The sequence below is a fragment of the Ochotona curzoniae genome, unplaced genomic scaffold, assembly GCF_017591425.1.
Source record: "Ochotona curzoniae isolate NIBS_2020 unplaced genomic scaffold, NIBS_Ocur_1.0 contig_2294, whole genome shotgun sequence".
Taxonomy (NCBI): domain Eukaryota; kingdom Metazoa; phylum Chordata; class Mammalia; order Lagomorpha; family Ochotonidae; genus Ochotona; species Ochotona curzoniae.
The window spans coordinates 107,866-119,928 of NW_024465405.1; positions in this window are offsets into that span (position 1 = coordinate 107,866).

Sequence of the window (12,063 nt, forward strand, 5' to 3'; positions counted from 1 at the left end):
TCCATGAACACAGTAATGAATGCTTTCCATTCTCTAGTTTGACACCCAGCCACATAAACACAGATACAAAATAAAACCAAGGGAGGGAAGTGGCACAAAAGACTGAAATGTTCTGTTCAGGTGTCACAGGTTAAACTGCTGCCTACAACACTGGCATGCCATCTGAGTGCTGGTTGAAGTTCTGGCTGCTCCACTTCTGATCCTAGTCCCTGCTGATGCACCTGGGCAATGCAGCGAAAGGTGGCCCAGGCGCTTGGGCTTCTACTTCACATGGGAGAGACCCAGATGGAGTCCCAGGAGTCAGGCTTGGAGCTGGCTCAGTCCCAGCTGCTGTGATCATAGGGGAGTGAACCAGAAGATAGAAGATTCTCTGTGTGTATGTGTGTGTGTCCCTCTTCCTCTGTAAATCTAATGGATCTTTAAAAAATAATCAATGGTGCGTTATTTTTTTCAGGGTGATATAATTTGTTGTTGATGTTGTTGTTGTTGATGTGGCTATTATGAAATGATGTCAGTCCGAAACAGTAATATTATTTCAACCCAAAACAGCCTGCATCTCATGCAATAAGATATTATGAAGTAACCAATGAATCAATAATCGATATGAGTCAGACTGCTTCTGATCTACACCAAAGAATTGTAAAACCTAATATACTTGTAAGGCCCTATGCTACTCAGAAATGGGGAGAGGAGCAGAGAAATCTTACATCACCCTAGAAAGTGTGAGGAAGACGGAAAGTATAACCTATCAGGATCATAACTGATAACTTATAGACAACAGACTCAAATCAGCATTAGACAATAGCAAAACTACAAAGGCATATGGGGGGAATCAGGAGCAATCCCAACAACCTCTTAACAGGAGGTCATATGCACAGAGCAGGGGGGACCCCAGAGTGGAGCAGGCAGACAGGAGGAGGCTTGTATCCCAACCCTGAAGACTCCTAGATCCTCACCAAGGACTATCAATATGAGCGCCGAGGACTACATCCCAACCGCCAAGACCACAGGGAATTGGAGTGCCTTCGAAGGCTGAGAAATCTGAGGTCACCCACCTGCATCTGGATCTCCCACATGGGATGGAAGAAGCCCAAATCCTGCCTTGCAGGATCCAAGGTCATCGGAACGACAACCAGGAGCACTGAGTGGTCTGCAGAAACAAAAACAGTAAACTTACTTACTTCGGGACTAGGGAGAGCAGCTTTCTCTGGTTCTTGCCTGTTGTCGACTTTGGGTCCCCACTCTCTCTCGTAATGACCATCAGGATCATTCCAGAAACCCCTCAAAACAAACTAACAAATAAACAAATAAACGAAAAAAAAAAAACTAGAATAGATGGAGAACAGCAAGGAAAGCTTAGAAACAGACAGGAAACGGGCAGTGGAGATGCACTTATAACTCACCTGGTGGAACACAAAGATTAGTTACTCCTCACTAGGGTATTGAAGATTTCTCTGCACACCCCTCCTAAAACTGTTCACCTAAACTGTTGACACATGTCTTGTTAGAGTTATAGAGTTAGACTACCTGAAAAACAGCCAGGTTCTGCAAAATCATGCTTTAACGCTATGAACTGCTAAATACTAAAATTAAGATAGACATGAGACAGCTGAATAGTAATCTATAGCCATTTTGAGGTGTATGGAACCCAGTTGTATATAAACTAATAATTGAAATGTCAATGTAGAAGTCATAGGATATGGTTCAGAACTTGCACTCTTTTCTCTCTCTCTCTCTCTCTCTGTCTCTCTCTCTCTCTCTTTGAACATGCTGGTTACTCAATACCATGCCAACTAATTCCATTACGTTATAAATTGTTGCTGATGTAATGTTGGGGCTTTTAATTGATTGGGATGATACTCTGTTGGCTCTACCTTCAGACCAAAGACGGTCTCCTCACAAAACTGTCGAACTTATCTGGACAATAAGGTGCTGCACTCTATGCTTTGTAGATGCTTGCAAGGAAAGAATCTTAACTGAATTTGACCTGTGGTAATGCAACAAGATGGAGGAATCCACCATGAGGGGGAGCGGGTTTTGGGGAGGGGAGGGAGGAATCCCAGTGCCTATAAAACTGTGTCACATAATGCAATGTAATCAATTAAAAGGTCTCCCCAAGAGGCCACTGAACTTATCTGGACAATAAGACGCTGAACTTTATGCTAGGCATGTGTTTGCAAGCAATGAATCTCAACTGAACTTGAACTATGGTTATGCAACAAGGTGGAGGAATCCACCATGGGGGGAGGGTTATGGGAGGGGTGGGGGGAATCCCCAGCGCCTATAAAACTGTACTACATAATACAATGTAAGCAACAATAAAAAAAAAAAAAAAAAAAATTTTTTTCATAATCTTTCAAAATCTATATTCAAAAATGTGACTCATGAAATGTCATATCCAATATTGTGACTCAGTCTTTCTCTTTTCCACAGCGTACACAGCAGTCTGACAGCAGAATCTCTATTGACCCTTATGTAAGTACAGACTCCTTCCTGTGATCCTGTGAGAGTCCGGGCTTCTCCCCAAGCACATGATCTCAGTCCTACTGCTGTCCCCTGCCGCATGCTCACAGTTGGCGGCAGAATGCCTTTCGTACCCTGGTTCTTTCACCTCAACACACAGAACTCCCGGGACAGGGTCTGCACCCAGGCCCGCACTTCAACTGCTCAGAGGCTTATGGATGGAACTACGGGACACAGAATGTCACAGAAATTGATTCCATCATATTAAGTTCTCAAGGAACTGCCCTGGAACAAGTCAATTTAAATGATGAATGTAGCTAGATAACACACTATGTTTTGAGGCCAGGCTTTGCCAACCAAAAAATAATTGATTCAGATGATTTTTAGTTCATTTTTGGCTGCCCGGCCAGGGAGCTCCGGGTTTTGGTTCTTTGAGCCGCTGCTTAGGTACCTGGGTTGAACCCATAGGACTTCTAGGACGTGAAGCAATCGTAAAGATTCCCAATGACAGTAACTCTTCGTTTGAAAAACTTGTAATCACTGAACAATGCTGACCACCAAACATCTGTCCGTCCAAAAGCTATGGCTCTGGACTTGTCCAGCAGAACCATATCCTGTTACCTGACATGATGATGGATCAGGAGAAGGGTCACCTTAAGCAGGGCCATTACTTTAACTAGCACTCAAGAACCATAACTGGGGGTAGATTCTGAGAGGGATGTGGGAGCCAAACCCTGTGGAAATTCTACCCCCACTGGTTAGCTCAAGAGTTGGGGTGGTGATGGACTAAGCTAGGTATGACCATGGAGCCTGCCATCAATCACAGGTAAAGGAACCCCCAATAGTCTGGACTGGTCAGGGCAGCAGCACCCAAATGTGCATTCTGAATAGGGTGTGGGGTGGGCCAGCTGCAATGTTCACTAGCTCATACAAGGCCAAATGGAAGGCCAGACTGTGCCGGGCACTGGCCTAAACCCAATGGCATGTATGAGAACTGGATCTGGGAGTGGATCAAATGGAGGAACTTGAGAATCTCCCTTGGCAAGTTATAGCTCCCGCTGGTGAACATGTGGTCGAGACCTGGAGGTTGGACAACCTGGGAAAAGTAGCTCCAATGGCTAGCTAATGTGTCAACTAGTAATGGAACAGAGTGGACCGGGCAGGACTGAGCAAACCTTAGCCCACAAGCGAAACTAGAGACCAGGAGGGAGCACAGGTCATGCCGAGCTAGGCTCTTGTACCTACTGGTGTGCATGAGCCAGGAATGCTAAGCCACAGTGTCTAAGGCAGAGGTCGGGACAGGTGAGGGGCTCTGCCAAGCTGAGTCAGAGCAACCACTGGCATGTGCATGATCTATGGCTGGGAACAGGCCTGGTTGGGGAGCTAAGGGGACAACCCTAGCTGGGCTGAGGTTCCCACCAAGGGGCACATGGCCTGGAATGGGGGCTGCGTTCTGATCTGGAAACGGTTGTAGTCTTCCTTGGCACAAGTGTGGACTGGGATTAGATGCGCCAAGCCGGGCCAGACTCCAACACCATCTGGTGTCCTGGAGGACCAGGGTAGATGTGGGACAAACTAGGCAAGGTCTCAACCCACTACTGAGCCATGTGTGAGCCATATGTGGGTATGGACAAACCATGGCTGGGCTGAAACATCCAACAGCAAGGACCAGTTTGAGTTGAAAGCCAGTCAGGAAAAGCCACTGTTCCTGCTAGGACAGGAGGTAAACTGAGTAGGGCTGGCTCATGGACCCACTGGTATATAGCGTAAAACCTGGCATTGGGAGAGGTTCTGATGGAGGAGCCTGGGCAACTCCTCTGGCAGGACACAGACCCAGCAGGTAAGCGCAAGAAACCTGATAGGAAACAGCCCAGAACAGGCCATGGAAAGTTTCCCACTGGCATACATTTGGCATGGGTGGGGGAAGACCAGGCTGAATCTGTTGACGTCACCCACTGGCAAATCTGAGCACTGGAGCAGGGTGGGTCGAGCCGGGTTCGGTTGCGACTAAAAACCAGTGCACAATATGGAATGCCAAGGTGAAATTGCCTGTATCGGATGTGACCGCAGCGCCCAACCAGCATGCGTGAGAACAAGGAAAGGAGGGGCAGAGCCGGCAGGGGAATATGGGGGTGTTCCTCTGCTGGACAGCTACTCCCACTGGAGAGTGTGGGCTGGGCTGGGGGCAGACCAGACTAAGCAGGGCTACAACACCTGTGTGGCTCCTGTGGACTAGATCAGGGAAAAACCAGGCTGAGCTGACTGTTCCTACTGGTGCAAACAAAATTAGAGTGGGTGAGGGTTGTTTGGGCTTAGTCACAGCATCAGCTGGCAGAAGCTGGCACTGGGGGCTAGTTCTGTCAAGTCAAAGCACAGAACTACCTGGAGAGTGCATAATCTGGGAGTGGGAGAGGCCTGGGAGGGAAATAGTGGGCTCCTCCCTCTTGGGTTACCACTTCCACAGGAGGGCACGAAAACCAGGACAGGGGCTGGGGTGGAATGGGGTGTGGGACAGACTGGATTACTGCTACACATACTGGCAAACCAGGGTAGGGGGCGGGCCTGGTGGGGGTTATTGTGGGTCGCTCCAACTAGGCTGCAGCTCCCACTGGTTTATGTGAGGACCAAGTATGTGCTGGGCAGAACCAGGCTAGACTGCAACACCCATTGGTTCCAGTGGAAGTCGGGAGTGAAAACAGAATCAACCCAGCGATCGCAACCATCAGCTGATCAGGGTGATGGACTGTGCCAGGCCCTGTGCTTGCTAGCACATTCAAGAATCTAGTCTGGAAACACCTCAGACAAAGTTTCTTTGGAGATCTCCCCAATTGAAATGCTGGACTCAGAACCCTAACCAAGAAAAGAGAGAAGACAGAACAGGTCAATCAACCACCTCAGCTATATGTTGGCAGCGAAATACAGGGCAAACAGAGACTCTATGATGGACTATGTCAATCAGTGGATTCTTCAATGACCTCATAGTGCTTGGAGTGGCAAGACTGGCAGTGATTCATAACTGTTGAACTACCAAAACCACTTGAGCAAGAACCTCTGAGCATACCCTACACCCGGTTCCTGGGGAGGGTGGGAAATTGGGTGGGCCTTCTCCTTTATTACCCTCCTTTAAAATGAAGAAAACAATATGGAAATAATAGTCTTACCCACTTTCCTATAGCCCTTGAAGCTTTTTACCCTAATTAACTATGTAAAGATTGTCAAAAATATAATTTAAAAAGAATATAATTTATATAAAAAATATGCATGCCTGGTGGAAAACATGGTGAAGAAAAAAATTTTTTAAGGTAGGCTAGGAGGAAACATTTGTGCAGATAGATCTGAGACAGCAGATGCATCCCTGTTATCCACCAATACACAGCGAGCTATTAAGGCTCTGCAAACCAGCAGGAAATAGACGAGCTGTGGAGTGGACCAAAGGCAAAAAGGGCCGTGGGCCTACTCCAGCCTCGGAGCCGCCAGATGTCACATCTGACAGAAGCCTCGGGCAGAAGTCCAAAGGCCACAGGTGACAGTTCTCTGCAGTAAAGGCTATAAAATCCGAAAATTGTCCGGGATGTCCTGGGGCTGCCAGCAGGCACATTCAAAAGCGGAAGAGGCAGGAAGATGGCTGAAGGGTGAGACGCACTCAACAAGGCACCCTTGGGCCCGGTGCGGTGGCGCAAGTGGTTAAAGGTCCTCGCCTTGCACGCCTGGGATCCCATATGGGTGCCGGTTCTAATCCCGGCAGCCCCGCTTCCCTTCCAGCTCCCTGCCTGTGGCCTGGGAAAGCAGTCGAGGACGACCCAAAGCTTTGGGAACCTGCACCCGCGTGGGAGACCCGGAAGAGGCTCCTGGCTTCAGATCGGCATAGTATCGGCCCGTTGCGCTCACTTGGGGAGTGAATCATCGGACGGAAGATCTTCCTCTCTGTCTCTCCTCTCTGTATATCTGCCTTTCCAATGAAAAATAATAAAAAATAAATCTTTGAAAAAAAAAAAAAACAACAAGGCACCCTTAGTGACAAGAAAGGGGTCTGGGCCAGGGACTGGCAGCTAAGGGCGCCTCCTGGTGACAGCAAGTAGGGAAGAAAGACCACACCCTGAATGGCCTGGGACAGAGTAATCAATCGTTGGAAGGTAGGTGGGTTGAGAAGCCGGTAGTTTAGTCTTAAACTGAGCCAATCAGAGTGGCCCTGAAACTCTCAGAACAGGAAAGAGAGAGATTAATGGGAAAAGACCGGAACCACAAAGCTAGGAGCCTGGGCTTGCATCTGCAATGGCCGGCTTCAGGTGGCACCAACAGGGTGGGCACAGGGCCCTGGATCCAGGAGAGAGATTTCAATTCTTGGCCTAGCCCACCCAGGACCATACCAGTACCATCGTTAAGGGTTTCTGAGGTGAACCAATATTAAGATCCAAACTTCCTATCTGAAAAGCTGGGCATCACCCCGTGTGGCCTCCTGCACTCCCAGTCCAGAGAGAGGGGCCCGAAGAGAGCTCCTTGGAGAGTGACAGCTCCAAACCCTGCCTGGCAGCCATAAGAAAAGACAGGACCCATGGAAATGACCCACATTTCCAGAACCAGAGGTGGGCCTGCAGGAGTGTCCACTCAGAACCGCATGCAAGTGCGCGTTGGTAAATAAACCGGACAGCAGGTGGCGCCATCTGCCGCTTCAAAGGACCTGGGAGCCGGGCAAGCAACCAGAGAAACCCTAAAGCGCTCGCCGCACGTTCCTTGAGGAAATGACGTCACCCCTGGGCGTCTGCCGCATCCACAGCACACCGGGGCCAGACCGCGGTGGACACCGCCTTTGCTGTCCCTCCCCGCTCCTCGCCCAGCCTCCCACCCCAGACCTCAGCCTGACAAGAGCAAGTGGTAAAAGCAGGGAGAGGTTGAGTGAGAAAGAGAAGGCAACATTCCGCACCGACCCCGACAGAGAAAGGCCCCAGCTGGCCTTTGTTTGCCAACACTCCCACTTTTATGGGCATTAACCATGTGCAGGAAGGCTGTATGCGCTTCACCTGCCGCACTGCCTGCCGCTTCTGTACGGGCAGGGAGGGTGCCCCTTTGCTTGGGGAGGCAATCGGGAGGTACTGAAGACTTTAAGACTTTCCAAGAATCCATCCCCATCCACGAAGAGACAGGAAGGAGCTGGGTAAGTCCCACGGCCACCTGGGCTCTCGCCCTGGACAGCTCTGAGTTCTGGGCATCCCCCAAGCACCCCGTCTTGGCTCACCCCCTTTCCGATCGCCATTTGTCACCGTGCTCAAATGCAGATGTCAGGTTCAGTCTCCAAGGAGAACCAAACCAAGACAGCACCAGAGGAGGGTGGGGCGGAAGGTGCTGCTGGGCGGCCATGGACTCCATCCCACGAGGTTCTGGTCTGAGTCACGTCGAGGTTGCCTGCTCATAACCTGGGCACGGTGGCCGCGGGGCTTTCCAGTCTCCCTGCAGGTTCACCACATCTTAACTGAAGCTGCGCGGGCTTCAACAGTCATCATCCAACGCCGCTGCCTCCTTCCTGTCTTGAACTTTCCGTTTCCCCCGGCTGGGAACTGAGCGCACGCCTGTGGGGGCCGCAGCTTGCAAGGCGCAAAGCTCAGCAAGTCAGGACAGCTGGTGTCCAACAGAACAACAGCCCCGCTGCCTTCTTTTTCCTATTAAAGTGTAATTGACATATGAATTCCATCTCTTGCAGGTGAAGCCCTGACACTTTTTAATCTTTTTAAAATTTCCCTTGCAAAATATCACATAAATAAAAGGATATTTCCAAAAGATCATGGAAAAACTAAGGCCAAAAAGTCAAAGCGATGTAAAACAATGTTGAAATTCGCAAGTAGCCTTTTTTTTTTTTTTGATAACTTGTAAACTTTTTTGAAGACTCTTGATAGGCAGTGTGCATTTCGAAGTTTGTTTTTTGTTGTTGTTGTTGTTGTTGTTTTCACAAAGGTAAACTTATGTTTTAACAAAGATGTGTGTATTTACCTGCTAGAGAGGCAGTGACACACAGAAAGAAGGAAAGACGAAGAGAACAGATCTTCCATCTGCTCTGGTTCACTCTCCAGCTGACGACCATGGCCGAGGCTGGACCAGGCGGAGGTTAAGAGCCAGAAACTCCCATTGGGTCTCCCACTGAGCGGCAGAAGCCCAGCTCCTGGACCATCACATGCTACTCTCCCAAGTGCCTGAGCAGAGAGCGGCTGGGGCTCAGCCCGGCCTGCAGGATGGGATGCTGATGTCCATGCTGCACCACGTCGCAGGCTTTCCATGTCCTTCTCTGGGAACTCTGCACTTGTTGAAGGACCCTCGCCTACGTATCTGGATACGTTGGCACCAAATGAAGAAACTTGGAACTTCATATAGTCAGAGGACACCGCAGATTTGAAATGTAATGTTCCTGGGAAGCAGGAAAGGTGCCCCGCAATATGGCACCTGGGCATACTGGCCATTTTAAAGTTGAAGAAAATTGAAAAACAACAACAAACCGACAGAGGCAAGATGGACCTCTGCCTCCTTCCTCTTTCCCTGACCCCACCATGCGGCACACCTCCAACCTGCTCTTCTGAAACTGGGTCATGAGACCCTCATGTGACAGGAGTCCCATGCCTGTAAGGCAAGAAAAATGTGGACCAACCAGCCTTGCTTACTCTCCCCCAATTTGCTGCCACTGGGTCATTTCCTTTTGCATCTTATCACACTTTGCACAACCAAGCACTCTTCATCAAATCCAAGCGTAAAAGGGCAGTTTTCTCTGAATCTTTGGGTCTCCCCTTCTGAAGGCTTCCAAGTAATAAGAAACTTCGGTTAAATACATTTTGATTTTTCTTCCTCTTGCTGATCTGTCATTTGTGGTTAGAGAATCAGCCATGAACCAACAAATCCAAGTGACCAAACCTGTGGGGACAGTTTCTTTTATATTCCATCCGTCAGCTCATGAGTTGGCTAATCCTCTGCTGTGATGTGGCGTGCAATATGGGCACCAGTTTGAATCTCAGTTGCTCTGCTTCCAATCCAGCTCCCAGGATATGGCCTGCGAGGGAAGCAGAGGATGGCTAAAGTGCTTGAGCCCCTGCACCCACTTGGGAGACCTAGAAGAGGTTCCTGGCTCCTGCTTCAGATTGGCTCAGTTCTGGCCAATCTGAGAGAGAAAGATTCTCTCTCTCTCTCTGTAAATGTGCCCCTCCAATAAAGAGTAAATAAATCTTTTATTTATTTGAAAACCAAAGTGAGAGAGAGAGAAAATATTCCATCTACTGGTTCACTCCCAGTTGGCCACAATGGCCAAAGCTGGATGAAGCCAAAGCCATTAGCCTGAAACTTCACCTGGGTCTCCTACTAGGGAGCAGGGTCTTAAGCACTCGGGTCATCCGCTGCTTTCCCAGGCACGTTAACAGGGAGCTGGATTCGAAATGGAGAGCTGGAACTCAAACCGGATCCACTGCAGTCTCCTTTTATTCTGTGTGTCTCTCTGACTCTCTTAATTATCATGGCTGTAGAGTAAACCTTGGAATAAGACCATGTAAGTCTCTAACTTTATTTAGGTTTGTCTGGGCTATTTTAAATCATTTTGGATTTCTACGTGAATTTCAAAATCACCTTCTCAATTTGTTACAAAGTCATCAGTGAGGACATTTGCTGAATTGGCCCTGACTGTCTAGGCTAAGGTAGGGAGGACTAACATCTTAACAAATCTGAGCGTCCTGTGCTGTATCGAGGCATAGAAAAGACACACATCCTGGCTTACCTGCTTATTTCCTTGAGAGGCAGAAAAAGACAGACAGATGAAAAAGAGTTCCCACCTGCTGGCCTACTCCCTCAGAGACTTGCACGGCCAGAGCTAGGCCCAGCAGAAGCTAGGAGCTGAGCACTCGACCGAGGTTTCCCACGTGGGTGGCAGGAAGCCAGCAACTGGCGCCATCAACACTGCTTCACAGGGCACGCATGAGGAGGAGGTTGGAGGGAAGACCCCGAAGTGGGACTTGAGCCCAGGTTCTCCACTCTGGGGAGCCAGGTGCCTGCCGCTCACTGTAGAAACCTTGGTCTCCCACTCCAGGTTTACTCTTGGCTATTTGATGGCTTCTGTTGCTTTCCCAAGGGTAAGTTTAGGGTAAGGCACGAGGGGAGAAAGAACCTGTGTCCCAGATGCCCCTCTGGTCTAATTCAAGTCCCAACCCTGACTGTTCTACAAGATACCTCCATAAAATTCTCCACTTCTGGCCCCTTGTCTCTAAAACTTCAGTTCTTTCTTGCCTGTAGATTTCCTAGTCCCAGCTCCTAACTCCCATTCATGGCTTGGTGTAACAGGAAAATGCATAAGATGATTTCCCACAATCTGGAAAGGAACGGGCTTCCCCCACCCCTCCCTCTAGCACATTCCTCTCCTTCTGAGGCCCATGCCAGACTCCCAGTGCAACTGGGAGCCCAGGAAATGGAAGCACCCATAGGGGCCAGGGCAGCTGGAGGAGAAGAAGCAGAGCAGATCTTAGTCCATTTTGGGATGCTGGGACACAGGCGCCCGGACTGGGTAGGCATCAAGGACAGGAACTCACCTAACTCACCGAGCTCCCAGTTCATGAGACGCGCGGTCACTCGGCTTCTGGCAAAAGCCATTTGCTCATCAACTCAGGGTGGAGCAGAGACAAAGGCCCTTGTGGAAGCCTGGGAGTGGGGGAGTAGCGAGGCCACATCTGTGACAACCGACTCTCGTGAGAACTAACCCATGGCTGCAAAAGACAAGTTTACTGATATATTTACCTTTAAGGCCTCCGTGTCCCAACAGCACTGCACTCAGCAAGTGGGACACACCGCATGCCAAGCACAGCAATGACCCAGCTTCTGCGAGCCCAGGGAGGCCCCACATCCACTCACTTGCCTTCCTCTCACTCCTTCATCTCTCTCATTCTTTTTATGACTACAAGGGGATGTAAGCTGACTCACAGAATCGTGTGGAAACGAAAGGACTAATGGGGACACGGCCATACAGTGAAACCAGGTATGGGTGAGCAAAATTGTGGCAAAGAAGCACAGCCAAGGTGTGTGGAGAAGCCAAGGTCCCAGGCAGGGCCAGAGTACAGAGTAGACCCAGAGCTCTGGCTTCAGTCTGCGGGCCCAGGGGGCATCATGTCCAGTCTGGAGCAGCACGGTGACTTCTCCCAGTGATTTGCTCTTCCAGGTTCCAGTCCTACCCCTTCCCCGACAATCGATGTCAAATCCTAGTCAGCGTGAAGTCTTCACAAGTCAGTCCCAGACCGAGAGAAAACACATGTGATAGAAATCCAGTGTCTTGAATATTTTAATAACACTTTTTTTAAAAAGGCAAGTAGCCCAGTGTAAAACTTGGCAAAGACTTGGGACAGCCATTTCTCCTGAGAAGATGTACCAAGCACATGAGAAGGTGCCCATCAGGCGTTAGCCATCAAAGCCACGCCCACCAGGATGCCAGAACCAAAAGGCAGGCAATATGAAGGACTGATGTGGGTGTGGAGACACTGGCACCCTCACACTTTGCTGCTAGGAACTCAAAAAGCTAGCACTGCCTTTGAGAAGAATGTGTAAGGAGAATTAAGATGGTGGAATAAAGTAATGACAGACATATTTAAGCAG